A 26,735-nucleotide genomic window follows, 5' to 3' on the forward strand; every position below is an offset into this window, starting at 1 on the left:
TATTCTGGATCTCATGATCATTGCTCGCGTCAGTACTTGCTCTTACTTCTTCCATCGTTGGAGCTGCATGATTTACATGAAATGGTAGTGACGTGCGAAGAGTTAATTAGTTCTACATGTCCATTCTTAGCCAACAGTGCAGTGCCATCACGAGAGAGCGGTGTTCATATCTAACTTCCCCATAGGCGTATAAACTTGACGTGACGTTCGTACCTCTAGACATGACGTTCAAACGGGTATGAAAATCTAAACCGTCTTGTGCGAACTTTTTGCTACCCTTCCCTCAGCCTGTGGTAAAGTTCGAAGTCCGAACGCATGGCCAGGTGGGGTGAGCTCTTGTGAGGCAAGTCTTCTGTAGATCCTGGAATTCATGATCTTGAATACAAGGTCTTGGAACGTGAGAGCTAAGTTTCACGTGCAATCGGTGATCGAAATACGCAATAATGCATGATGGTAGCTTTTGTCCAATGAGTGGTTAACTGATCTTCTATCTTTATCTTATCCAATGAGTTGGTAATCTTTATTTTAAAGCTTAGGAAAGGTCTCAGGCAATCAGCTGATGTCGGGTTCAATTTTATACGAACAAATCATGTAAAAGATTTATTATGATAGAATCTCATTTTTTGAATTTTTCCTTAAAAGTATGTTTGCCATATTATTTTTAAAGTATCTAGACATTTTATTAACAAACACGGACCATGAATGCTTAGTGAACGTCTATAACACACACGGTAAATTACACCTACAAATGGAACGGTAAACACGGTCATATTGTGTGGCGCTGATTCTGTGTGCGGTGAGACATCAGACAAGCAGTGCCATAGCAGCCCTTAATCATACCCATGACGAGCAGCTGACCCATATCTGGGACATAAATTGTACAAGGATGCATGGACAAGCACGAACAATGGAAGGACGAGTTTATGATAACTTTCGAGCTTCAACTTGACTTGTATTACGGGGTCCTAACCAACCACATGGATGCTCCATCCGAGTAAGTGTCTGATGGGTTAATTAATAAATCTTGGTCAATCTTTATGTTATTTGTTCATGGGCCTCGATTAATCTCCCCCACAATATAAAAGGTTGGTGACTGGTACATGATTCGATCATGTACTGTTTCTCTCTCTCATAAATTGTCAAGAGACAAACATCGCTTCTTGACGTGATGATATATTAAAACAACCCATCACCTGTTTCTAGGAATAGCTTAGTAAGTTTCATTCTCCTGTTAATCACAAAGGCTACAAATACAGAAAGTACCATAACTGCATTAGGTTAAAGTTACCTCTGCAACTTCTATGAGTTCTATCGTGTTCGGTACGTGTCCCATTTGCCTCGAAAACTGTGCTTCACCACTTCCTTATGTTTGTCTAAAGACCCATAAGGACTCTTTCTCCATGCAATCTTTGGTTCCATGGCACAACAGGAGCTTCTTCTCCACATCCCCACGTCTTTATTTGAACTATTGTAGCTTTCTTAATTTTATGTTTGTGGAATCTTGCACTGCGTAGCCCATCCTCTTCACATCTCTCGAGTATTTTCCAGCACTTCGTCTCATTACTAGAAGCGCTTCTCGATCTGGTTAGTGTTGCAAAATAAAAATTAAGTAGGAACTACTGCCTCGTCTACCATTGAAGGACGATTAACATTGAATGACGTAAATCGACTTAATCTTTTAGTCAAGTTGCTAATGAAGCTATCGAAGGCACACACATACACATACATTTTAACGGCCCCGTTTGATTGCTTTTCTCTTTGTTTTTTCTCTCAAAGATCTGTTTTAAATAGACGGCATTGGTTAGATGGCGGAGTGATTTAACCTACAAACATGCACGTACACATACATCACACTAATTTTTTTTATAAAAACAAAACGCAAGGTGTTTCTGCATTCTTCTTTCACACACACATATATATATAGTGATCGTTCACCAAAAAGATTCATGAAGTGATCCTCATAAATGTTGCGGTGATCAATGGGTGCTGAATATGCTGCTATGTGGGGGCTTTACTGCTGCTTCAGTGGGAATTCAGGAACAAGTTTCTTCATTTCACCTTTGGAAAACAAGACAGTCCTCTGCCTGTTTCACATATAAGATTAATAAAGATCATTTTTTCGGTGATTAATGAAGAAGATACGCGGTGCAATTTACCTATGGAGAGAGAAAATATAAGGTAGGTTTATTAACCTTCAGTGCCATGTGACGACTGAAGCTGTTTCTTGCATTGAAGCAGACAACAAAATGTCCGATCTGACCTTCTGGCTTTCTCTTGTTCATCTTTTCGGTTCAACAATAAAGCAGAAAGAATGAAACACTCCCATCATTAGCACAAAGAATCTTAACCGCCGTCTTAGGTAGAGGCTCACAATTGAGATGAGCGGCGAGGGTTGGGTCTTCTATAACTTGGACAGCCTCAACGCCGTGGCTTAGAATGCCGGCAGCTTTATCGTCCGTAAATGCTTCGTAATATTTAAATCAGGCGTTTGACAAAGAGAGACAACTCGCACTTTAAAAAAATTCTCCCGGAAAACTACGCCGGAGTTAATAAACATATCGTCTTCGAAGTACGTGCCTCACTTTTCTGATTTCTTGATTTACGCCTCTGATTTGAATTAATCAAGAATTACATATCGTGGTCGCGCTTCTTCAATATCATATTCATCTGATTGTGTTGCTACATTGTAACTTGTTGGGGCGGTAAGTGTTCTGTTAACCAGCCCCCATATGTATTGTATCCCCAATAATGCGTGCATTTTTGGAAGCAAACGCATTAATGAATGTGCCATTTTGTTAGCCGCTTCTGAAATTATATTTTCTCTTTCCAAGTATTCCAATTTTTCCATGTTCACATTTACAGGCATTTATTAATTAACCTTTTAGTGTTCTTCCAAGTATTCCAATTTTTCCATGTTCACATTTACAGGCATTTATTAATTAACCTTTTAGTGTTTTTATAGGCTACAAAAATTAGAGCAGCGATTTTTAAAACATATCATGTCTATAAAATAAGGAAAAAACTGTTATTTTAATTCTTAGAATTTTCAAGCTGTACAGCTCACATGTTTTCAATTAGGTCGTGAGAAAAAATTTAGCGACGAGTTCAAGTGATTTTAAACAGTTAGAGCGCCGCTCGATAAAACTCTGCTTTTTTCTTTTTTCTTTCTTGGTTTTTCAGGAGAGCTAGTAGTTTATAAAGCCAGCCCATTGCCTGGAAGAGAAGCAATAGCCCCTTAACCCTGGGTTTCAGAGCTTGCTCCGAGACGATGACCTTAACTTTTCAACCTTAATATATAAATATTCACCCACTCTCTCTCTTTCTGTCGCGACGATCATTGTATTGATGATTGAGACCGTGAAGTTTACCACATTGTAAGATCGAGTCCATCATCAAATCTCTCTAGAATAATCATTCGGCCATTGTATCCATGATTCAGACTGAGGGTTACCCGTTGTCAGGATTTGATGTCGGTGTTAACGACTTCTTAAAGTTTTCTGTTTTGATCTTTGTTTCTCCCCTCTGATCAACTCTTATGGAGAATTGTATACTGGCCTCGTTTAACTAAGTTCATTTTCTGTTCTCACTCCTTTTCCCTTCTGGTTGCTATCGGATAGTGGCTGAAAGCTACCAACCACGCCATGCTCCACCAACCCTGAATAATATAATTAACCACTACATGCTTCACATTTTCCAAGCCGCAAAATTTTCCCGTCAAAAAAAGATCTTGAGACAACGACTGGACCACCTCATCTCCGTACAAATATGGCAACTTCTAGCTCGATGCTTCGTCAATCCGCATTGAAGGCTTGCTGTTGTTGATCGCTCAACAGGCAGGCCTTGCGGCTGCAGTCGACACGTTTGCGTGCTTCTCCTTGCAATAGTGTCTATCGCCACCAACGTTGCTCCGCCTCCTCAATCTTCGCGCTCCATCTAAACACAAAGAAGCGTATCAAGAACTCGAAGCATAGAAGAAGCAACAGAAGTAGAGTTGCTCTTGTCTTCTGCATTCAAAGACCACCAAGAGTTTCCCTGAAGTGGACAGACAATGCAGAAACAGAAGCTGCTGCTTCTTGGTTGGCTTCTCTTCTTCGCGGCGCCGGCCACGGTGTACGGTCAGGGAAAAGGCCTGTTGCCGACTTCGCTGATCGTTTTTGGTGATTCCATAGTGGACGCAGGCAACAACAACGATCTGAACACCATCAACAAATGCAACTACCCTCCTTATGGTCCTATGGAGGGATTTCAATGCTAAAAAGCCCCAAGGAAGGTTCTCAAATGACAAATGGCAAGATCGTTAATGACATTATTGGTAATTGTTTTGACTTTCGGGTTATTGCTTACACGAAGGGTTTCGTGCAATAAATATCTTGCCTTTTGTGCTGTGTCCTTTGGTAGTAATCTTCTTTCTCCGTCTCTTCTTTAATACCAAGCAGTCCAAATTATCAACTGTAAATAGTCCTTTTTTTTTCTGTTCTTTGCTAGGCTTTATGTTTTGTTACTGAAGCACCCACATTACAACAAAGAGGAACATTCAAGTTTATTACCCCACTATAAAGCATTGTTACAAACATCGTTTTCAAATTTTTAACGGCTTGATTTTTCTTGGGTATTTAACGGTAAACTTTTTTTTTCTGCTAAAGTCTTGAAAAAAGCTGGGCAATTTTAAAAAATAAAAAAATTAGATATAAATGAAATGAACGAGAAACTAATAGGAAAACATAAATAAAACTATATGGCAGTGATACAAGAAATGTTTTATTGATAGTAAAATTGACAAAAATAATTTTGTTTAAGTTTATATGTAAATCCATGACAATATCAATGCTAAAATTGCAAAAAAAAAAACACATTAATTTTTTTTCTCTTTTTTTTCATATTTTAAATGTTAAATGTGAATATCATGATATTTTTTGAAAATATCTGGATATCTGTGACACCACTATTAAGGTCCATTCCATTATAGTCATGGGTTAATTCTCCTATATTCATGCCACCACTACTCGGCAGCATGCACATGCACCTTAAACGGAACATTAAGATGGCTCTTTGCTAACTGCCCCACTAACACATGCTCAAACATCAACCCACATTTTCTCCTCCTTGATGTGATAATTTAATATTCTCAAACGACTCCCTCATTCTAACTAACTTTATTTAATAGGGTAAAAGCTTTAAAACATTGAAATATTACTTCTATAGTTCTTTTCTTCATAAATGTGAATTTGAAGATTGTTGCCAAGCCAAACATTTAATTTCACGTACTCATCAACGATTTTAAACAAGTTTTTTTTTTTCACAACTACTATCCAAGAAACCACACATTTTGGCAAATAATATTTAAATTGTACTAGTGAAAAAGATATTACTTTTTTTTTCTACAAAATTTGCTTGTGCTTTGACTTTGTCAAAAAGAACTTACTTCACAGTGACCTTTTTTTTTTTTTCAAAGTAGTATCTTCCCTTCATCCTTTTTTGAGGACTTGGGAGTTTTTCTATACATTCTCGACAAGGTCCCATGGATCATTTGAAATTAAAAAAGTTTGCATTTTTATACTTCAAAATTTATAATTCTTTACGAACATGGGGATCAAGGATTGTAACAGGTTTAACATTTTATAGTTGTTGGCCATTAGATTATTTTGATGGACTTCACCTTCTTAGTAGAAGCAACTTTCCTCATATACTTTGTGTTCACTTGAAATCGTAACCTGCATGAGCCATATTACAAGAGTCTGACTCACGCACCCACATTACAACAAAAGGAAAGTTTGTATTTATGACCCACCATGATCCATCTCAGACTATTCTAGGTGTTCTGGCTTTAGAGCCTTCTACAATGGATCTTGGTACCAAACACAGTGACCCAAGAAGGAGACAGAGTACCGTCTTTTTTTTTCAGTATAAGGTGCAAGATCTTGTGGAAACGAATTCAATTATTTTTCAAGGTGCACAAACCCAATCAGTTCAGATGTGGGAACAAAATTAGGCCAGTTTTTGCTATGAACTAAAACCCAAATAGCAGCAGAAAACTTCACCTTTGCAGGTCTAAGGGGTTCTCTAGCACTCACTGAAGACTTTTAGATCTTAAAATCGAAAGAGAGCAAGAGAAAAGAAAAGGAACAACATTAATTTGGTTTCAAGAATCAAAAAGCCTTCTTTCATGATTTTTGCCATGAAGTTTAAACCAAATCCACTTGTGCATGATGTGCAGCTTCGCTTGCTGGGATAACCGATTCCTTGATGGCTTATCTTGACCCAAACCTCAAAGACAGAGATCTTCTCCACGGCGTTACTTTTGCTTCTGGAGGTGCAGGACTGGATGATGTAACATCGAACTTTACTGTAAGCCTGCACCAAATGAAGGATCTCATTAGTTCATCTCAGTTTCATGTTTGGAGTGGTTTGTCACTCTTTACAATGCTTGCTTATGATCTTCCACGTTTTTGCATACGGAACTACAGAACGTCATCTCCTTGGCTGGCCAAGTGGAGCTATTCAAAGAGTACATGGCGAGACTAAAGAGAATAGAGGCACTATCAAAGAACTCAAGCAGGAAAGTCCAGCCAGCCATGACGATGGAAACAGGAAAGAAGAAATCAGGGGATTAGCAAAGGAAACTCCGGCCAGCTATAATGATAGAAACAGTAACGATTGTAATCGTTACAATACCAAGAAGGAAACATCATCTGGCCAACGGTATAAAGACAATAATATAGAGACAACGGCTGGCCAAGACAGCCCCAATATTTCAAAAGATGAAGATGCAATTGACAAACAGAGAGAGGCAACAACTAAATAGGGAAACAATGATTGTAAATTAGATATTGTTTCCTCCTGTAAAGATCATTGTAAATCCTGTAAATCAGGAAATGATGATGCCTGTAATTCTATTATAAATAGAAGAATGATCCAGGCCTATCGACACTAAGAACGATACTGCCTTTGTGGACGTAGGTGGGAGTTTACACCGAACCACGTTAAAATTAGGCATTCCTTCCTTGAATCTCTGCTTTTCTTTATGGTATCAAAGCAGGACAACCATATGGTGCAAAGCAATTCTTCTTCAAGCATAGCGTCTGCTCCAAACAGAAATCCTTACCCATACAATCTGAACATTGCCAACTTTGTGTCAATCAAGCTCAATCAAAGCAATTTTCTGTTATGGCAAACGCAGAAGATGGGGCTCATCGAAAGCCAATATATGACTAGTTTTCTAGATGGAGAATATCAGCCGCCTGCAAAGTTTCTCACCACCTCAGATGGAAGTACAGCCACAAAACTGAATCCTGACTATCTCGCCTAGTGGAAGTCAGATCGACTTCTTAGAGGATGGATTACTGGGACTCTTGCTGAAGAAATTTTAGGCATTATCATTGGACAGCAAACTGCCATGGAGGTATGGACCACCCTAACTCAGCATTTTGCTAACAAATCCAAGGAACGAGAAATGTTTCTTATGCAAAAAATTCAAATGCATAAGAAAGGAAACTCGTCTATTGATGAATATATCCGCAGCTTTAAGAAAATTTCCGATGAGCTCACTGCCATTGGAAAGCCCATTTCAGACGAAACCAAAATTTTTTGGCATCTCACCGGCCTCGGAAAAGATTATGAATCTTTCCGAACACCCTTACTCACTAGCATGTTAAAACCACCAGCACCCTCATATCTTGAGGCAGTTGCTCTTCTTCAAAATCATGAAATCATGAGAACTTTAGAAGAAGACTCTCCTAGCACCCACGTTGCATTTGTCAGCCACCGTCAACCAAACCAGAGAAACAGGGGAGGCAAAAATCAAACCAACTTCAATTCTAAAGGACATGGTTTTATGCAAGCTAGTCAAGGTGGGTCATGGAATTCAGACATCAAAAGCAAAGAGAGCAACCAGAACACTAATATGCAGCAAAATGAACCATAGCGCTATCAACTGATGGCATAGGTTCAATGAGGCGTTTTAGTCACAAAAGGTTCCACAAGCTCTAGCCACCATGAAAGTTTCTGATACTCAAGATCAACAATGGTTTCCCGACACTGGTGCATCGGCTCATGTGACGTCCAATGCAGGTAATCTCAGTTCTTTATCAAAATATCATGTGACAGATAAATTAATGGTTAGAAATGGAGAAAAATTAGATATTACTCATATAGGGCAGGCCACTATAGCCAATGGACAACAAAAACTTGTTCTTGATAATGTTTTAGTTGTGCCAAAGATAAAGAAAAACCTTATCTCCGTCAGTCAATTGACATCAGATCTTCCTTATATCTTTGAATTTTCAACTAACGACTTTGTTGTGAAGGAAAAGACGACCAACAAGGCGGTAATTGCGGGGAAGAGGCATGATGATCTCTATGCAGTCGGAAACAAGGAAGAAGGCAGCGACAAATTTCAAGAAGTATTTTTCTCTACAAGATTTCAAGCAGCAAATAAAGAAATATGACACCAACGTTTGGGCCATATTCATTGTGAAGTAGTAAATTTTCTTGCAAATAAAAAGGCTATTCGTGGGACACGCTCTAGTATCTTAAACAATGTATGTGCTAGTTGTCAAATGGCAAAAATGTGTCGTCTTCCTTTCTTACCAGTGGATGAGCATTGTGATAATTTTCTTGATAAAGTTCATTGTGATCTATGGGGACCAGCCCCAGCTATTTCAGTTACTAAATTCCGTTTTATGCTATTTTTATTGATGAAGCCACCCGGTTTACTTGGTTCTATCCCTTGCACCATAAATCAGAGTTATACAACGTATTTACGATCTTTCATAAATATGTTGAAAATCAGTTTGATAAGAAAATCAAGAAGTTTCAAACAGATGAAGGGGGTGAATTCAATAGTCTCAAACTTACAGCATATTTACAAGAAAACGGTATACATCATCATAAAGCATGTCCTAAGACGCCACCCCAAAATGGAATGGCAGAAAGGCGCCATAGGACCATTGTCGAACTTGGGTTAGCAATGATGTTCAATGCACATATACCAGCTTGGTATTGGGTTGAAACGTTTTCCACTGCAGTTTGGCTTATTAATAGACTACCCACTCCAACGTTGAAGATGAAATCTCCTTTTGAATTGGTCTTTGGAAAAAGTCCGTCTTACTCTTGTTTACGAATATTTGGGACTAGATGTTTTCCATATATCAGATATTACACCCTCAACAAACTTGAACCAAGATCTTTACCATGTGTATTCTTGGGAGTAATACTCACAAGGGATACAAGTGTTTATATCCACCTACAGGAAAATTTTATATATCCCAACACGTTGTCTTTGATGAAAGTATCTTCCCCTACAAACAGCCTGGGGCACTCTTTTCTTCTACATCATCCTGCAAAACTGGAGCCACATACAGAGATTGGACGGCGTTAGATCATTGTCCAGATCTTTCACAAGATCATAAAAATGATGCTTCATGTCAAGTGATCAATCATCATCATCTCCTGCATGATGGATCATTAGACCATCGTTCAGTTCAAGAAACACATGAAGGAGACAACAATATTTCAGCAAATGAAACATATGGTAGCAATGAAGATTTACATGGTCGAGACGAAAGTGATATGCCCTCACCAGTCAATGAGGCACAAAGCCAACAGCTTGAAGAGAGACAACTGCTCCAAGACAGCTCCAATATTCACTCCATGGTAACTCGGGGTAAGGCTGGTATCTCCCAGAGCCGCCAATTCTCTATTGTGATAACATGTGAGCCCTTCAAGTATCTATCAAACCAGTTTTTCACTCTCGAATGAAACATGTTGAATTGGATTATCATTTACTAAGGGAAAAGGTTGCACTCGGTCTTCTTACAACTCAATTTGTTCCATCGACTCAACAAGTGGCCGACATTTTTACCAAAGCCCTTTTCAACATGTTTCATTCGTTGTGTCGATGGAAAGCAAATGACATCATAGCCAACGCACGATATGTCCTGGTGATTGGGAGCAATGATGTGAATGATGTGAACACCTACTTCACAGTAGGATTAAGAAAGAGAAACTGTGATATTGATTCATATACTAGTTTTTTGGTGGACAAAGCGGCTGAATTTGTCAAGGTAATTAGTAAAAACTTGATACGTGGTAATTTTTTCACTGTTGCCAAAACCACCAATGGTTGTCCTTAGACTTGATACATGGTAAATTTTTTTTTAGCATTGCCAAAATCACCAATGATTGTCCTTATATTTGTCTCTTTTAATTAAACAGTGATTGAAAATATGTACACCATTTACAGACAATCTACAACTAGGAGCTAGAAGAATTGGGATGTCTGGACTGTCGCCTCTAAGATGTGTTCCATTTGTTAGAACAATTGCAGGTGGAATAACCCGACAGTGTGCAGACTGCAGAGCCATATAATGAGGCTTCTTTGATGTTCAATAACAAGCTGCAAAAGAAGATGCAATCAATTACCGACAGCCTCGATGGGTCATTTTTCTTGTACATGGATGTCTACAATCCTTTGATGGAACTGATTCAGAACCCCAAGAAATATGGTAAATATACATATCCCTTCCTCTTCGTTCTCTCTCTACATGATACTTAATTTGAGTACATAATAGCTTGCCCTTTGGATTTGCTCGAACTGGTAGTCCTCCTAGTTTGTTCGAACAGTGCAACATCTCTTCAGTATTACGTCATAATGCAGCGACAGGACAAGTGGCAGCCTTAATTTTTCAAAAGTTAAAAAATAAAAAGCAAAAACTCTCTCTCTCTCCAAGATTTCTTGAAATACTAATGACCCTTTACATAAACTTTCCGGTACTTCTCCCCATGGTAATGGTTGAGTCATGTGGGAGGAATCTCAGTATACTTTGACCATGGGGTGGACTCATTAAGATGCAGGCACGTTGTTCAAAGGGCAAGAGAATTATAAAAATAATGAAAATTGCTCTAAGGATGAGGTCTAAACTGATTTACTACATTCCGCCATTTGCCCTGTACTATGGCATTTTTCAAACTCTACTGATCAGTTTCCTTCACGTGCACTGACTCTACCTACTCAAACCAAGTCCCAAATGCTGCTGAGAGCAGTTGTAACTTGTAAGACGCCAACTGCCCAAGAGTACTGAAAGGAGTCTTACAAACCAATGGCTCCTTTCAGTTTTGTATAGGTTATTGTACTTTGTAAGGATAGTTTGACAACAGTAATACATTGCTATTGTTTCATGAATCTGTAAAAAAAAAATGAAACAGTTTCGTAAAACATTTGTTCATAAGATGGTGATATTGTCACTATTGCCAAACAGCTCATAACGAACTACAATAAACTCTACTTGCAAACATGGTATGCATTTCAGGTTTCGATGAGGCAACCAGTGGCTAATGCGGTTCTGGAAACGTGGAAGTGACTTACATGTGCTACACTTTGGATCCACGGACATGTCCCGATAGTACAAAACACGCCTTCCGGGACAGTTTCCACCCGACAGAGAAAGCCTACCGCCTGCTTCTCAACCAAACTCTGGCCGCTTTTCTCCCTTTGCGTCAGTGGATAGAATGAATTGTCGTAAAAATATGTAACTTTCCAAAGGTCAACCAGTGTATTGAATGAATTGATGCGTTGCGCCTATAATGGTTATGCGTGGTTGTGACTGTTGTTCATTGTTCAAGTAAATGAACTTGGCATCCGAGGTAGAGCTGGTCGATGTTATTTATCCAGTAAGGCATGAACAAGTGATACTCAGAATCGCCATTGCGTTTTGTTTCCAGTGTTCATTGCACTATACTACAATCAATTAAAGGCGCGCGGTGTGAAATTTTCTAAATGCATCAGATTATGAGCGCATGTTCCATCCCAAGCAGTTCCCCGCAATAATTATCTTCCATTCAACATTTGTTTTGGCAAAAAAGTACAGCCGTCATAATCAAGATGAGCAAGGATTGAGAAACTTACAAAGTAAATGACATCAAAAGAATCAGCCAATCAACCATAGCCAATTCAACAGTGGCGCATCCAAATTTTAGCTCCGCTAAATTAGCAGATCTTACCCATGAAATGAAAAGTTATTTTTACCATTTCTTTTCGAAAAACCTTTAACCGGCGAGGGTCATTACACTTAATCGCTAGTTTCGTACCCTGCCCTCTGAATACACTCGCCTCCTCTTGGAAGACATTCAAAGAGAGATACAGAGATTCAGCATTTTGCCGCTCCTGCCATTTCTCATGGTGGCTTCTTGATTTTTCCCCGTTTCCTGAGCTGGGTAGCCTTTAGAATTGCTTCTCTCACAAATATTTGTCTCCTTTTTTTTTTCATGGCCCTTGCAGGCAATCGCCATGGAAACAGGAGGGATTCTCGGCCCGAACCCCCTTTTTAAGCAAGGCCTTCATTCTCCGTGACTGAAATGCAAACACCCAGCATTTTTTCTTAATGAAGAAGGCCTCCCCTCTCGACATCCTCCACTCGTTTATTCTCCGAACAACCCTTGCATCTTCTCAATCCTGTGAATCCCGAACCCTTCCACCAGTCTGCAGAAGCTTCCTATGAACATGGTCCTTTGAAGCAAACCAGTGTCCTAGAAACAGAAATATCGAAGAAAAATGGGGAAAATGAAAAAGATGAAGTTGAAACATGGGAAGAGCAAGTGGGACACAAAGTGCGTTAAGCTAGAAACCGGTTGATGACCTCAACTGATATTAATTCTTCGATAATAGGGGATGATTAATCAATAATTAGGACTCGACTGAGCATCAGGTTGGGCCTGGCCACATTGAGGTCCAGATAGAATCCAGTCCAGCTCGACCTGATTTTAATAAAAAAAATATTTAAAGTATATAAATTTAACACATAAACATATATTTATGACGAAAAATATATTAAAAAATAATTAAAAGTAAAATGTTTATATGTACTGTTGGTTTCGGCTGGAGTAGTTGTCGGGCCTTTAATTCCCGGACTAGGTATCCGAAAAGCCATCAGGTACATGGGTTGACGCAAAGTGATCAATTTTACGACAAACTCCAATCAACTTGCCTGGTTCGGGTGCTGATTGGCCACGGTAAAGGCCGTGGTGAATTATGTGAATCCGAAGCAACTTTGTAAAGTAAGGGGAGGTAGGCTTGGACGACTTATAAGCAGTTTTATGTTTACGTAGCCTACACACTCCGCAACTATATATATACACACACTTTATACCAAAATCAATTTACCATTTTAATTAATTTATGTCAAAAAGGTTTATGATTTACTTGTGTTTAAAAGTTACGTTTCGATCCAAAACAGATCTACGAACTTTGTTTAAAAGTGATTAATTTGCATGATAAAAAAACTGGTTTTTATATGATTAGCAATCTATATAAAGGCGCGTATATACAGTCACCATCCTTAATAAATCCATATATTCACATATGGGACAAGGTGCTAAACATTATTTGATAGCCATATTAGCAACATGATTCAAGACTTGCCAGGATGCTTTGACGGCCCAACCCCACCTGATAGACCAAAGCACAAGATAGTTGAAATGAAGCTCAGACTTGTATGGCCAAGAAGCATCTGAGACTCTGAGATGTATGGGTTTAACATGAATGTAAAAGTGTACAACTTAGAGCAAACCTACCATTAAAAAATTGGGAAACTTTAAAGAATTATCCGTGGAAAATACCCTCCAATGCCCGCACACACATTATACAAAATATAGCTCTTGAAATTAAGAGTGAGTTCGGGTTGGTGCGCGGATTGGGTAGAACTGCGGTAACAACTTGCGACTGGCCGAGTCCGGCTGGGCAGATAACACATGTTTACTTACTAAACTCATATATTTGAAATATTCTTTTTTTGAATTAGATATGAAATACTTTTCTTATTAAAACCGTCGAACCGAGGCCCAAACCTCCATAATCTGAACCACACCACCACACTGCAGGCACCAGACTGGCCACCCATGCAAACCAATAAGCCGGGGCATCGAGATGGTGGGTCCGGCCGAACAACCTCAAACCAGGCCCGATCCAGCCCGGTTAAAATAAACTTTTTAAATAAAAAATATTTTAACATAAAACATATTTTTAATAATAAATTATATATGACTATTGAAAAAAAAAAACAATAAAAACATATCGGAACAACCCGAACCCAATCAAACCGTATACCAAGTACCGATCGAGTAACCGGCCCGATGCTTAGCGCTACCCATCAATGCCAAGCTTTATTTGAAATATATAAGCAGAATAAATGTAAAAAGTGTACAGAGTCTACAGATTGACTTACGACGCATCCACAATATTTTCCCGAAAATATGAACAACTAATTTTACAAACGCTACTTCGAAACATCGATAGCTTGGACGACTTGCCATTAACTTACGTAGTTTTATATAGTCGTCCAAGCAACTTTGACTATATATATATATTATATATATATACTTTTACAAAAAGCAGTCTGAAACATCGTTAAAATTGCTTGGACGACTCACCATTAGCTTATATGGTACTATATATATTCAGACCTTATACAGACGCCAAGAACGCTTTATCCTTTTCACAAAATTTATGTCTACCATAAAAATTTCCAATTTATTCGTGTCCAAGAAATTGCATGCTGACCCAATCAAGCCAACTACCAAGTGAAGGATATGTATATATATATATATATATATATAAAGCCGAGTATACATATGACAACTATCAAGCCAACTACCAAGTGAAGGATATGTTACAAGTGTCGAGTAATACATTTATATATATATATATATTACTAAGACCATAACATCATAGTACTAAAATACACAAAATACCAAAGCCACATATATCATCGGTAATGAATCATGGGTTATGTCATTCCAAACATAATTTTACATCACCCAAGCGTGGATGCATTTGTCAATTGCAGATACGTTCTGCATAAGTTTAGAAGACCCAAAAATAAGCCTACGGGCATCACTTGTCAAATAGGGTTTTCTAAGATCGGTTGGAAAGAAAAGATTCTCTTTTTCGGTGAACAGTTGGAAAGAAAAGACTAGAAACAATCCGCACTTTAAAAGCAATCAACCAACCAATTGCCAAGCCTATCCACAAGTGACTTTCTCATAATACACGGGCACTTCGTCAAATACAATGTCAATAGTCAGGTGTGTAGAAAACCCGGTAATATCCAGCGGTCGATTGATCTTAATTATCATAATTACAGTTCCGATTAAAATTCTCCTATCCCATATCAGGTGTGCCAATATAAAATAACCAAGTTTGACCTACGACCTTTAGCTTGATGCACCACCATCAATCTTTTGCCACCAAAAAATTTGAGACTTTAAGATAATTAGTAATCAAACACACCCTTGCACACAAATGAAGCTCTAGAAGTCAGGTCGGAGTTTTATGTACCTTGTTACACGACGAAAACATTATCAAGAAAATACATATTAATTTATAGGACCGCTATATCAAGACAAAATCAGAATCGAGTATTATAACATGCAGTTCTTATTTAAGAAATCTGGTACAGCAAAAAAAAAACCTGGTGTTATTAACCACGGTTGGAGAAAAATGGGAGCCTTAAACCAACATGACTTTTCTCGTATGTCTAATATGAATGTTTTGATGATACAATAAGAATGTTTTACGATCAATTTGAGTTTGAATTTAAGTACGACTGTGGGGCAGAAAGAGAGAACTGCTTTGTACATTACATGTGTGTCCTGTGGGGCAGAAAGAGAGAACTGCTTTGTACATTACATGTGTGTCCTTCGCAATTGCTATAATAATCTTATCTCCTCTTAGCACTTGAGCCAATTAAATCATAAGGTATGTTCGGTGGGGGCCTGTTACTGGACTGCCTTAAACTTTGTCTAAAAAATACTTATAAAATTTCAAAACCATAAAAAGCAGATATTCAAAAGACATCTCTACATTTTCAATGTAGTTTAAAACACAAGTTTTTCTAATATCCATAAAAAGTCGATAAGAGCTTTTTTTTGTCAAAATGATTGTTAAAACAGTAAAGTTTTTCTATTTCCTTTATAAAAATTGACCTGAAAAAGAAAATAATTACGTGGATAAATGGAAGGGTCCTTTACCTTTTAAGAATTAATAAAGAAGAAAGTCATTCACCTTACAAAAATTAACTAAATTGAGTATAGCTGACCTACTGATTATTGGGTATGTTTGTAAAGATCAATTCAAATTAATGAACTTGAAGTTGGTTTTACTTGAGAGCAGTTCAGGTCCCTTATCAAACTAATACATGAGAGAATTTTAGTTCTTTAAAAACACTAACGCCGGCTTAAGTAGTAACCTAGCCATAATTGGCAAAACATTATTTTCGTTGAACCACGCACAACATAGTTGTGTTCCATGAAATGTCATCTGGAGGGATATTGCACAACATGTTGGATCCGCAGAACAAGGGTAAGTACCATCAAATGTCAGGAAACAAAAAACCAAAATATAATTATAAAACAGCTACTTAAAAAAAATGTATGGAAGCATAAACACAAGTGAAACATGATAATGAGTAGAAAAGGAAATGAAATAACAAAGCCACACTCACCCAAGGATAGTATAACCCAAAAAATGGTCAAGGCAAAGCAACCAAATATGTTAAGAATATCCAGCAAGAAGCAAAGGATAAACCAACTATTTGATTCTGAATTCCTCAAAAAATAGAGGCTCCTGTTGAGGTTCCCTTAACTAATCTTTGTAAAAGCAAATTTTTTGAGTTCCAAAATTTCCCATTTATAGAGGAGATTTAAATAATATCACTTTGTGGAAAAACATTGATTTGTGCAAAACAATTTTAAACAAATGATATAGAAAATAAAAACCTAAGCAAGCTTTTCAGTAATGAAGGTTCCAACATGGTATTCAACAACAAATTATCAGACACAACTAAACGAGGATTTTCTATGGTTCATCATGTTACATGCTAGTAAATGCTTTGGAGAAGTGGACATGACCGTGTACTTGTCAAATGAAAATGTGTTCCCATGCTCAAACAAGAAATATAATAGAAAATCAGACATTTATTTTCATTTCTTGATAAGTAACTCATGACACTCCACATAAAGCTGCAAAAAGGAAAACATCCCAAAACCCAACTGGAAATGACAATTTAGCCATAGACAACCTGATTTTCACTTGTTTTGATGCCAACTAACTTGAGACACAACATCTTTGGCCTCCTTCAACTGGAAGGGCCCAACCACTTGGCGAGGTGGCACTTGTACAAGAATTATTAAACCGGTGATTATAAACAAGATAATGAATAGAATTTGCCACAAAGGAATCAGAGGAATACCTCAACAGGAAACAAAATTACCAAAAAAAACATCAAGAACATATCGAAACTGCATCAGAAATCAAAAGGAAGAACAAGAAATAAGAGTGAAGGTTGATTTCTTCAACCAATTATGCAAGAATAAAAGTTGTCATGGCTTTTATTATGTTTTCAACCTTTATTTTTTTTTATTATGCTTTTATCAGAATTTCCATTTTGTCAAGACAAATTCATGCATCAACAAGAATCAATTTTCTTTTTTTTGCACTAGGAATTACCAAGTTATCCCCTAGAAAACATAAGCAATTTCAGAAGATACATGTGTTCATCAATCTCAACAGCAGAAGGAAAGTTCCTTAGGACTGAACTAAAACCAACACTCATTCACAGATTTGAGCATGAGTGACAAAGAAACAAATGAGGAGAGTGTGCAGATAACACGGTCACAAAGAGTCCAATATGACAATAGATGTGAGAAACAAGACGAAGCTGAAAAATGTTTACCTCAATTCAGAATGAAGGAAACAACTAAAACTCTAGCAAAAATGCCATTCACATAACAATGTAATACAAGAACCTGCACAAGCCATTCGCAAGTTCATGCCTACATATTCATCCATGCTCCCAATTGATTTCATGGGCACATAAATACGCACAAGAGTCCACAAGAGTTTTCTGAACATTTACAATAAATGTTTAAAAGATTAACTTTCCAAAATTTATGTTAACACTTTCGTAAGCCATGCAAATACAAAAAAGAAAAATTGACAAGAAAATTTCCAATAATTTATCAAAGGCATGAAAGGTGCACTAGGCCTTTAATAATCATTGGCATACATTTAAAAAAAAATCTCTGAAATTTTGAAAAATTCTCACACATTTAAACAACCAGTGGTAAAAATTTGCATCTTCTTGAGAAACATTCAAAAAAATATTTAAGAAATTAAGCAAAATCATACAAAAGATTACGAGACCAAGTGTTTGAGAAAAATATACAAACTTTCATTTTAAAGCACTCGTATGACTTAGACTTCAACTCAAAAAAAAGTTTAAGTTGTTTATACACAATTACACATTTGACTTGACTATACCCAGCAAGATACGTTTCTAAGGACTCTAGAAGAGTCACTATGTTGTGGCGAAGAGGTTCAGGAAAACGGCGGCTGCAAAGTAGATGCCAGCAATCATGGTCAAGAAGGCCTGGAAAGATCCCAGCCACTTCATGAGGTAGCGGCCGCCAATGGTGCTGACAATGCTGATATTTCTTAAAAAAGTAAGTTTATGATGTAAATGAAACAAAAACTGTTTTGTTTTTGCATATCTAATGATCTAAAGTTCTTTGTCAGATCTAATTTTTATTTGAATTTAGAGAATTTTGTGTTCAATGTTCCAGTAACCATCAAAACTATCAACCTAATCCATCGGAGCAGTAGATGACAACTCATAATTTCTGTCATAGACCCTATGCCTACAACTAGGCTACGAGATCCTTTTTGAAGCATAAGTTCAGCTTTAACATATCAAAGAGAATGAGGACTTAATCCCTTCAGCAAGTGATAAAGAAGTGTACAGGACTGACAACTAATAGATATTACCTTTAAAGATGAAAGAACAACATTATAGATTTGCTCCCATCACACATGCATGTTTACACATGAATGACACATGCATTTGAACTGTATGTACATGCAAGTGGCACATAAGACATGCATTTGCCATTCATACACATAATCTGACACACACCCATGGGGTACCACCGAAGATAGAAGATAAAATGCAAAAGAAAGCTTTGCAGCTAAGTCCACACAAAAACCAAAAGAACAGATTGTTAGGAAGTTCATGACACTTTATCAGGTTTACAAGAGATACCTAGCATCTGATTTACTGCTTCAGCAGACACCTCCTTCCCATCTTCCTTAAATCGGCTTTCTTCTTGACTCTTCAGCTCGAGTTGGAAATATCACATCAGCGATCTGAGCAGAATGCATATAATGAAGTTCATAAATATTACCTTGTGACAACAGCAGGCACCTCCATTGAAATTAATGTTTATTACGGGTGGAGGCTTAATCCATTTACATCAGATCCAAGTTCTACATGTCTTTGTTATTGATGACCTTACCACCATTTGATTTTCTAGAAAAAAAAGTGCCCATGAAAAATTCATTTCTAAAGCAGCAGGCAACATCACTGAAGATGTTCATTTGCAGGAAGAAAAAAGAAAAAGCGTCTAGGTCCAATTAAAAGTGCAAATGTTTGCAGCATTAGCAATTTTCATTTGGTCATTTATGCCTTGCTTCATGTATACATGTATAACCTCCATTGTGTTTTCTCTGGATATATTTTTCATGATACATATGTACAAAAATTGGAGGTTTGTCTATTTCCTTCCAGCCATAATGGCTGGATCCGTTTCCTTCTTTTCTTAAGAAAAAAACGGTATGTACAAAGAATATTCTTTGCGAAAAAAATCAAAATATTTTCCATATCACATATTAGATTGGAAGACAGAAACTAAGAGGCAACATCAACTGAAGGTCATTCCTTATTGAAAGACTAAAGAAGAGAAAACTATCGATAGCAGAATACTCCCAAGACACGTCTCCCCTCTAGGCAACCGTTCAGACACCCACTCCAGTTCATTCAAGCTGATTGGAGATCATAAAAATCTTCAAGGGATCATTCAAGCTGCTAAGAACCTGCTCCAGCAATCTAGTCTCTGAATGACAATCGTTTTTTCAACAGGTTTAAAAAGTCTAACCCTAGGGGTCCCGTGTTTTCCCTTAGTTTTTCACATAAAAAGAGACAAAAAGAATTCAATTGCAATGTAAGTATTTTTTTGCTTGAGATGTTGATGTAGGGCCATGTCCTGCTGCATTTTAATAACAAATTAATGGTTCATGGCTGCAAATATGTGCCATCCCCAAGCTCGATCATGCTTATTGACTATTAAAAGCCCACGTTTCACTTGATAGCCACCTAGCCAAATCTACGATTGGAATTACAGTTGCCACAAAAACTTAGACCCACATAAGAGGCAAGTCGACCATCATTCTGAACATGGAATACCAAACCCTAGAAAATGAAAAGGAAAAAAAAAATACAGGAAAGTCGAGAGCAATAAAGTACCAGAGAGTGGAGGTAAGAAACTGAAGATGTGCATAAGGCAGCCGTCGTCCAACGAGTTGATCGACGGCCGGTAGCTTCGCTTCGTCTTCCCTCCTTCCATCGCTCTCTGTGCCAAACTACACGAAACGTAGACAGAGCCTCAGACAAAACATAGATTGACATGTTTCTAGTGAAGGAAACCCTATAAAGCAAGAAGAGAAGAAAAGCAATCGAGAGAGATTACTTACCTAGAGAACTGAGTTTTCTCATGCAAACCATATTCGGTCAAAGTATTGAAACCCTAGAAAGCGTCGGATAGAACAACAGTAGGAAGGAAAACAACGTTGAGAAGATATGAGGTCCGGTGAAAGGCACGGTGATCAATCTGCTACTCGGACGGGCGCTGAGGTAGATGGAGAGAGTGATCTCGCAAGCTGTCTAGGGTCACATGATTCCTATATGCCTCCCTATGTAATGTGCCGCTATCGCTCTCACGCCAAACCCAACATCCACAAAGACTCAAAAGAATCGATGACCATGTTCTTTCTGCTTCTTCCTCTTTCTTCTCTGACAGCGCCCCTGGCTCTGGAGAAGATCTCTAGAATGAAGAAAGACGTCAAGATCAGTATCGATTATAACTGATGAATTTGGCAACGCTGCCTAGGGTCACAGTTTCCCCCGACCCATCGCCTTCTGGAGCAGGCTTTTTCCCTCGCCATGGCCGATGCAAAGTGGGGAGAGAGAGAGAGTAGAGAGGAGGCATTTACCTTCGGGACACGACAGTGGTGGTGGAGGTCGCCGGCTGGAGAGCGAGCGGCGATGGTGGTGGAGAGCTAGCGGCGATGGTGGTGGAGAGCACTGGCGGGAGAGCTGGAAGCGCGCGAAAGCGGGAGAGGCAAGAGACGGATCCGAACGACCTCCCTCAACGGTGACTAAAAGCAAAATAATTCAAGAAGGGACCGTTACTTTCCTCTTCCGTTCTCGAAGTTTCTTCCATGTCCGTGCTTTCCACTAATCGATTGAAATTTGAATTTAATTTTTTGTTAATGTCACCTTCACATCCCGCGCATTTCAGATTCATGGATGACGGAACAAGAGCTCAACTTATTCATTCATAGTCAGCCCTCAAATAAAATATATAGTTATTTTTCTTCTAATTAATGATTTGCCGATCCTTTTATCCATACAACTAGAATTTAATATAGGTTTATTTATTTTTTGCTTGTTATCTTATTAAATAATTAAAAAAATAAATTATATTAGTGGGCATCCACCAACAATATTTACAACGTTGATTTTTGAAATTTGATAAGTGGCTGGCAGATAATTTGGATCCAATGATGGTGTTCAGTTTTTCTTTTTAAAAAATGTTTTCTTAGTTTAACTGAAGGTGTAATATCTGCTATTTTTGTGATTATTTTAATATGTTCTTGAGAAAATTGGCTGTTTGAGAACTAGTGCTGCTGCTGAGGTCGAACAATAGCTGATTGAAACTTTGAGCGTCTGGTTGTTGTAATTCAAAAGTTAGGGGCGCGCTTGTTTGTTATTCTTCTAAACTATGAGCGGTCTTTTATAAATTTTTCAAAATAGTAAAGACAATTCCAATATTAGTCTTTAAGGAATAGTGACATGCGCTGCTGGACCAGGACCACCTGTGTGTAAATGGCACCTTAAATGAGACCCATTTTTGTATGTGGTTCATTCCTCTAATGTGGTTCCTGCACAATCATTGAGCGACAGACTTTCACATGAAGCATTTACTAATACCAAAATGGCAAAAAGGGCTAAGTTTCTTATTGAATATCAGATAAGACAAGGAACTTCTTATAGAACAATTTAATAAGATGAAGGGTGGTGTATATATCAAGGGAAAGCAGGTGGGATTAGGAAGCAACTATAAGTATAACAAACCCCTTTTTGGCATCAATGAGCAGCTACGCATCAAAAGACGCTCCACTCGAGTAATTAACTCTCCCATGGATTGATCAAAAAACTTGGTCAATATAAAAAGTTGGTGATCAATTTTTATCTGATTCATGATCAAGTTGTTGCTCTCATCGATCCTAGCAATTTAATTCTGTCAGAACATACCTCGATTTTTAAGTGGAGTACTTGAAGGTAAGCCAAGATTGTCCACCTAATTAATAGCATCGATGCAGCACTTAGCTTCCGTGTCCTCAATGGTTGCGTCAACATAATGATACATTAAAACAGCTCATCTCCTGCTTCTAGGAATTAATTGCTAAGTTTCCTTCTCCTGTTGACCACAAAGACTACAAATACAGAAGTCGCACGGCCTGTGCCTCGTCTACCATTCAAGGACTATTAATATTGAAAGATATATCAACTTAAGATTTTTACCAAGGTGCTAATAAAGCTATTGTACCCACATTTTGAAATTCAATTGGTGTGTTGGCATCATATACATTTTATTTCATAAGAATTGGCTCTTTATTGGGACATAAAACTAATTCCATGTTTTTAACTAGAAAGATTCATGCCTTACAAGCAATTTTTATTTGAAAAGATACGTACGGTACAAGTGTCGGTACCTAGTTAAGGAGTCTTCATTATAAGGCTCTGCACACTCTCGAGCTCCTCCTCCTGCTATTGTCCTAACAGATGGGACGCATCCTAGAGCCGGCAGTGCAGAGATGGCAATTTTTCTGGCTCCTAGATCGTAGATTGTCTGTGAAAAGATAAATTCAAAGCACATAAAATGCACGATTTAGCGCATAAAAGGTTAAAAGTAAATTATTAAGGAAGTAAGTGGCGTAATTAAGCATTTTCAATCAGACCTGCTGAGAGTGAAGAGATTTTTTTTACGAAAAATATTCAAAAATAAGGATAATAATAAGACATTGGTGGTTTTAGCAATGCATAAAAACACACACACACACACACATGTATCATGTTTTTACTAATTACCTTGGTAAATTCAGCCATCTTGTCCACCAAAAAACTAATATAAGAATCAATATCATAGTCAGTCTTTCTCAATCCAAGCCGGAAGCTTCACGTGGTCTATCTACTTTCAATATAGGCACCGCGAAGGGGCCGGCAGGGCCTAGCTCCCATTAACTTTTTAAAAATTTTACTTATCAATTTTAAAAAATTATATTTTAGCTCCTGTTAAAATTTTGAAACGATAGTTCAGCTCCTCTTATGAAAAATTCAGATTTTGCCCCTAAATGCCGTCGTCATAGTCAGGAAAAACTCTAGTGTTTTATCAAGCTACCCAATTGAAAAACTGTGATCTCTTAAATTCTAAAAATCATAATTTTTTTCTGAACCGTATAATTCCAACAGCTTCAATTTGCCCGGAACAACTTTTTTTTTTTTTTTATTCTGAACCATTCAAAATTAAATAAGTCAATAACAAGGTTTTTGAAACTCTGAACCGCCCCAACGAGTTACAATGTAACAAAACAAACATAATTTCTAGAGGGCGTTTGACACAACTGCTTGAGGTGGGAATTGGTAGGTGGCTAATATCCAGTAATGTTGTCAGGAGGGTCAGCAAGAGTCTTGGCCCTCCCATCAAAATTTCAAAAAATATATATATATAGGTAAATTTTTAAATTTTTTTAAAAATAATGTTTCAGCCTCTGCTTAAAATTTGAAAACTATAATTCGGGCCCATTCATAGAAAAATATCTGGTTCTGCTCTTGCTAGTATCCATTTCAAGTGTGAGGGACATCAACCTCTTATGAGTATGCAAATTGAACTGTAGCGGAGGTGAAACCCCAGAGCACCAACAGAACAGCAGTAGTGGGACTCCCCTGCTCACTCTAAACCACACAAACACATGGCATTGAGAAGCACCACCACCATGTATGTATAGTTATAGTTTAACTGTTGGACGTAAACGAGAGGCCCGCACTTACAGGAGGATATGTTTATTACATGCTTATCTTCAAGAGACTTATGGGTAAGTTCTGGTTCATCTTTGACGAACTTTAGATTTAAATATTACTAAGCATTTAAGGACATTAAAGCTGCCAGCATGGTAAGCCACGCCGTTGAGTCTGTCCAAACTCTAGAAAGCCCAATCCTCGGGGCCCATCTTTTGTGAACCTTCACTGTTACCTAATACAGCGTCATGATTCAATCTCTTACGATGGAGTGTTCCAGGGAAAAGATGAACAAACGAAATCGTACCGAAAGTTCTGCTTCAATGCAAGCAAGAGCTTCTTCAATCGTCACATGGTACCACTTACAAATTATCTTTCAACAGAAAAAATACACCATGCATTCTTTATTAATGTTTGACATTGCATGTCAAACATGCAGTGCTCAATTGCGTGAAGTTGAAATAAATCTTAAAACCAATCCTTATAATTTAATGAAGATTTAGAAAAAAGAAAGATTAAAAAATGTGTATGTTCAATCGCTTATCTTGATAGCCATGCCCATCTTTTATTAAGAAAATGTGTCTCTTTGGATGACCAAGGCCGATGATTTCCTAAACTTGGCACACTGGCAACTCCAAATGATATGATATTATAGAGAACAGGTGTAGATCTAGCTCGGCGCTTGAAACCTGAGTTTTAACTAGATGACAGTGTTCAGACTTATGAATGATTTACATACCAATTTAGCAAGCTTAACCATCTTCAGTACTATGATTATAATTTTAATATAGTGACAATCAACGAGTTTCAGTTCATAAGCCAAAGGACGATCAGTTACATTGGTTGTATGAATCAAATGGAGTATTGTTTTAGGAACAAAGAAAGCTTGCATGCACACGTAAGAACCACAAACCTACGCACCGCACCCTAAGTTGTGCTCAATATGAACAAAATTGATTATTCGACCCTTCTTTTCCTTCTTAAGAATTATTATGAAGATTCGACCTCATAGGTGAGCTGCAACCAAGAATCCAACCGCTGACCGGCAGCCTCGATGGGTCGTTTCTCTTGTATCTGAACATCTTCAATCCTTTAATGGAACTGATTCAGATCCGCAAAAAAATGGTGTGTAACTTTTATATAGTATCTCTGTTTCTCTCCCTTCTCTCTTTAGATGTCATAATCCAGGGACAGGACAAGTGCCACCTCAAATTTTCGAAAGTCAAAAGAAATTTCTTTAAAAAAAACTCTTTCGCTGTCCAAGGTTTCTTGACCTTGTTTTGGTTAGAGCCATGTGAGAGCTAGTTATCTACTGAGAGAGCATACTTTGACCATCGGAGGGGCTCATTAAGCGCAGGCACGTTGTTCAATGGGCAAGAGAATCACAAAAATAATGAAATCTGTTCTGAGGATCATGAGGTCTCAGCTGATTTATTGCATTTCCCCACTTGCCCACCCATGAAAATTTTCAAACTCTACAGATCTGTTTCTTTTACATTGACTCCTACCAGTTCATCTTTTTCTTCGAGGTGGCAGAAACGAAGAAAACAAGTCCCTGCTTGAGAGCAGCTGTAAGATTCCAAGCGCCCTTATCATGAGTATTAAAAGCAGCCATGATCGCCAATGGCTCCTCTCAGTTACTTTTCTGTAGATTCCTGCTCTCCATTAAGAAAACAAGAATGGGCTCAACCTGTTTTTAAAATTGGTATGTGTTTCAGGTTTTGAGCAGGCAACCGGTGGCTGCTGTGGTTCTGGAAAGGTGGAAGTGAATTACATGTCCAACACTTTGAATCCTCAAACATGTCCCGATAGTTCAAAATATGTCTTCTGGGACAGTTTCCACCCGACAGAGAAGTCCTGCCGCGTGCTTCTCGACCAAACTCTGGCCGCTTTCCTCCCTCTGTTTCAGTAACAAACATAGATCATTCATATTTTTCCTGCATCTAAGTTACCCCTTCAATATTTAGTTGTTTTGGCAATTGTCCCGCCATTGTTTATGCTTAATTATTAATTCAATTACTTGGGTCGTGTTGAGTTATGGTCAAATTAAGTGTTATGTATACCCAATAATTGAAAACGGTCTGACGTAAGAGTGTGTGACTTTCCAAAGATCCACCAGCGCATTGAATGAACAGATGAACTAAAGGCGTGAAATTTTTTATAAATAGTTCGGATTATGAGCAATTGGTCCACTGCCATTAATGGTAGATTAACCTGGCCACCAAATTTTCTTGTAATTAAAAGTTTCCCAATCAGAATAATCAAAGGCTAGCTTTTGCATTTGCCGACAAAATAAAGACACAAGAAGAGAGTGTTCAGCAACCCTTTTGCAGTGCATAAGAGGTGCCGCTGCGTACTCCTAAGTCCGACCCAACCTTCTTCTTTGGAACGGGAATTCACGGTACAGACTGATTACCGGAACGTAGTTTAACTCGAGATAAATGAATGTAATACAAGTCTTTTTCTACGAAGAAATGAAATTTTAGATCGTTGGTTACTGTCAATTGAGGATCAATAGGCAACTGGTCACCAATTCTTAGACAAACCCATACT

The 26,735-nt window shown here is 37.9% G+C and overlaps 1 long non-coding RNA gene across 2 annotated transcripts; it reads right to left on the reverse strand.

The window, feature by feature from the left end:
* Positions 1 to 11,870: 11,870 nt before the first annotated feature.
* Positions 11,871 to 21,241, reverse strand: LOC116260716 (uncharacterized). 2 transcript variants are annotated; one of them, XR_007574185.1, is made up of 5 exons: positions 21,095 to 21,241; positions 20,576 to 20,925; positions 20,349 to 20,464; positions 19,089 to 19,192; positions 11,871 to 12,522 (listed from the first exon to the last, which is right to left on the reverse strand). It is a non-coding gene; the product is annotated as an uncharacterized LOC116260716 (long non-coding RNA). The 2 variants fall into 2 exon arrangements; XR_007574184.1 differs by lacking the exon at positions 11,871 to 12,522 and having other exon boundaries at positions 16,948 to 19,192.
* Between the last annotated feature and the right edge of the window lie 5,494 nt (positions 21,242 to 26,735).

This window comes from Nymphaea colorata, chromosome 9 (genome assembly GCF_008831285.2).
Source record: "Nymphaea colorata isolate Beijing-Zhang1983 chromosome 9, ASM883128v2, whole genome shotgun sequence".
NCBI classification, from domain to species: domain Eukaryota; kingdom Viridiplantae; phylum Streptophyta; class Magnoliopsida; order Nymphaeales; family Nymphaeaceae; genus Nymphaea; species Nymphaea colorata.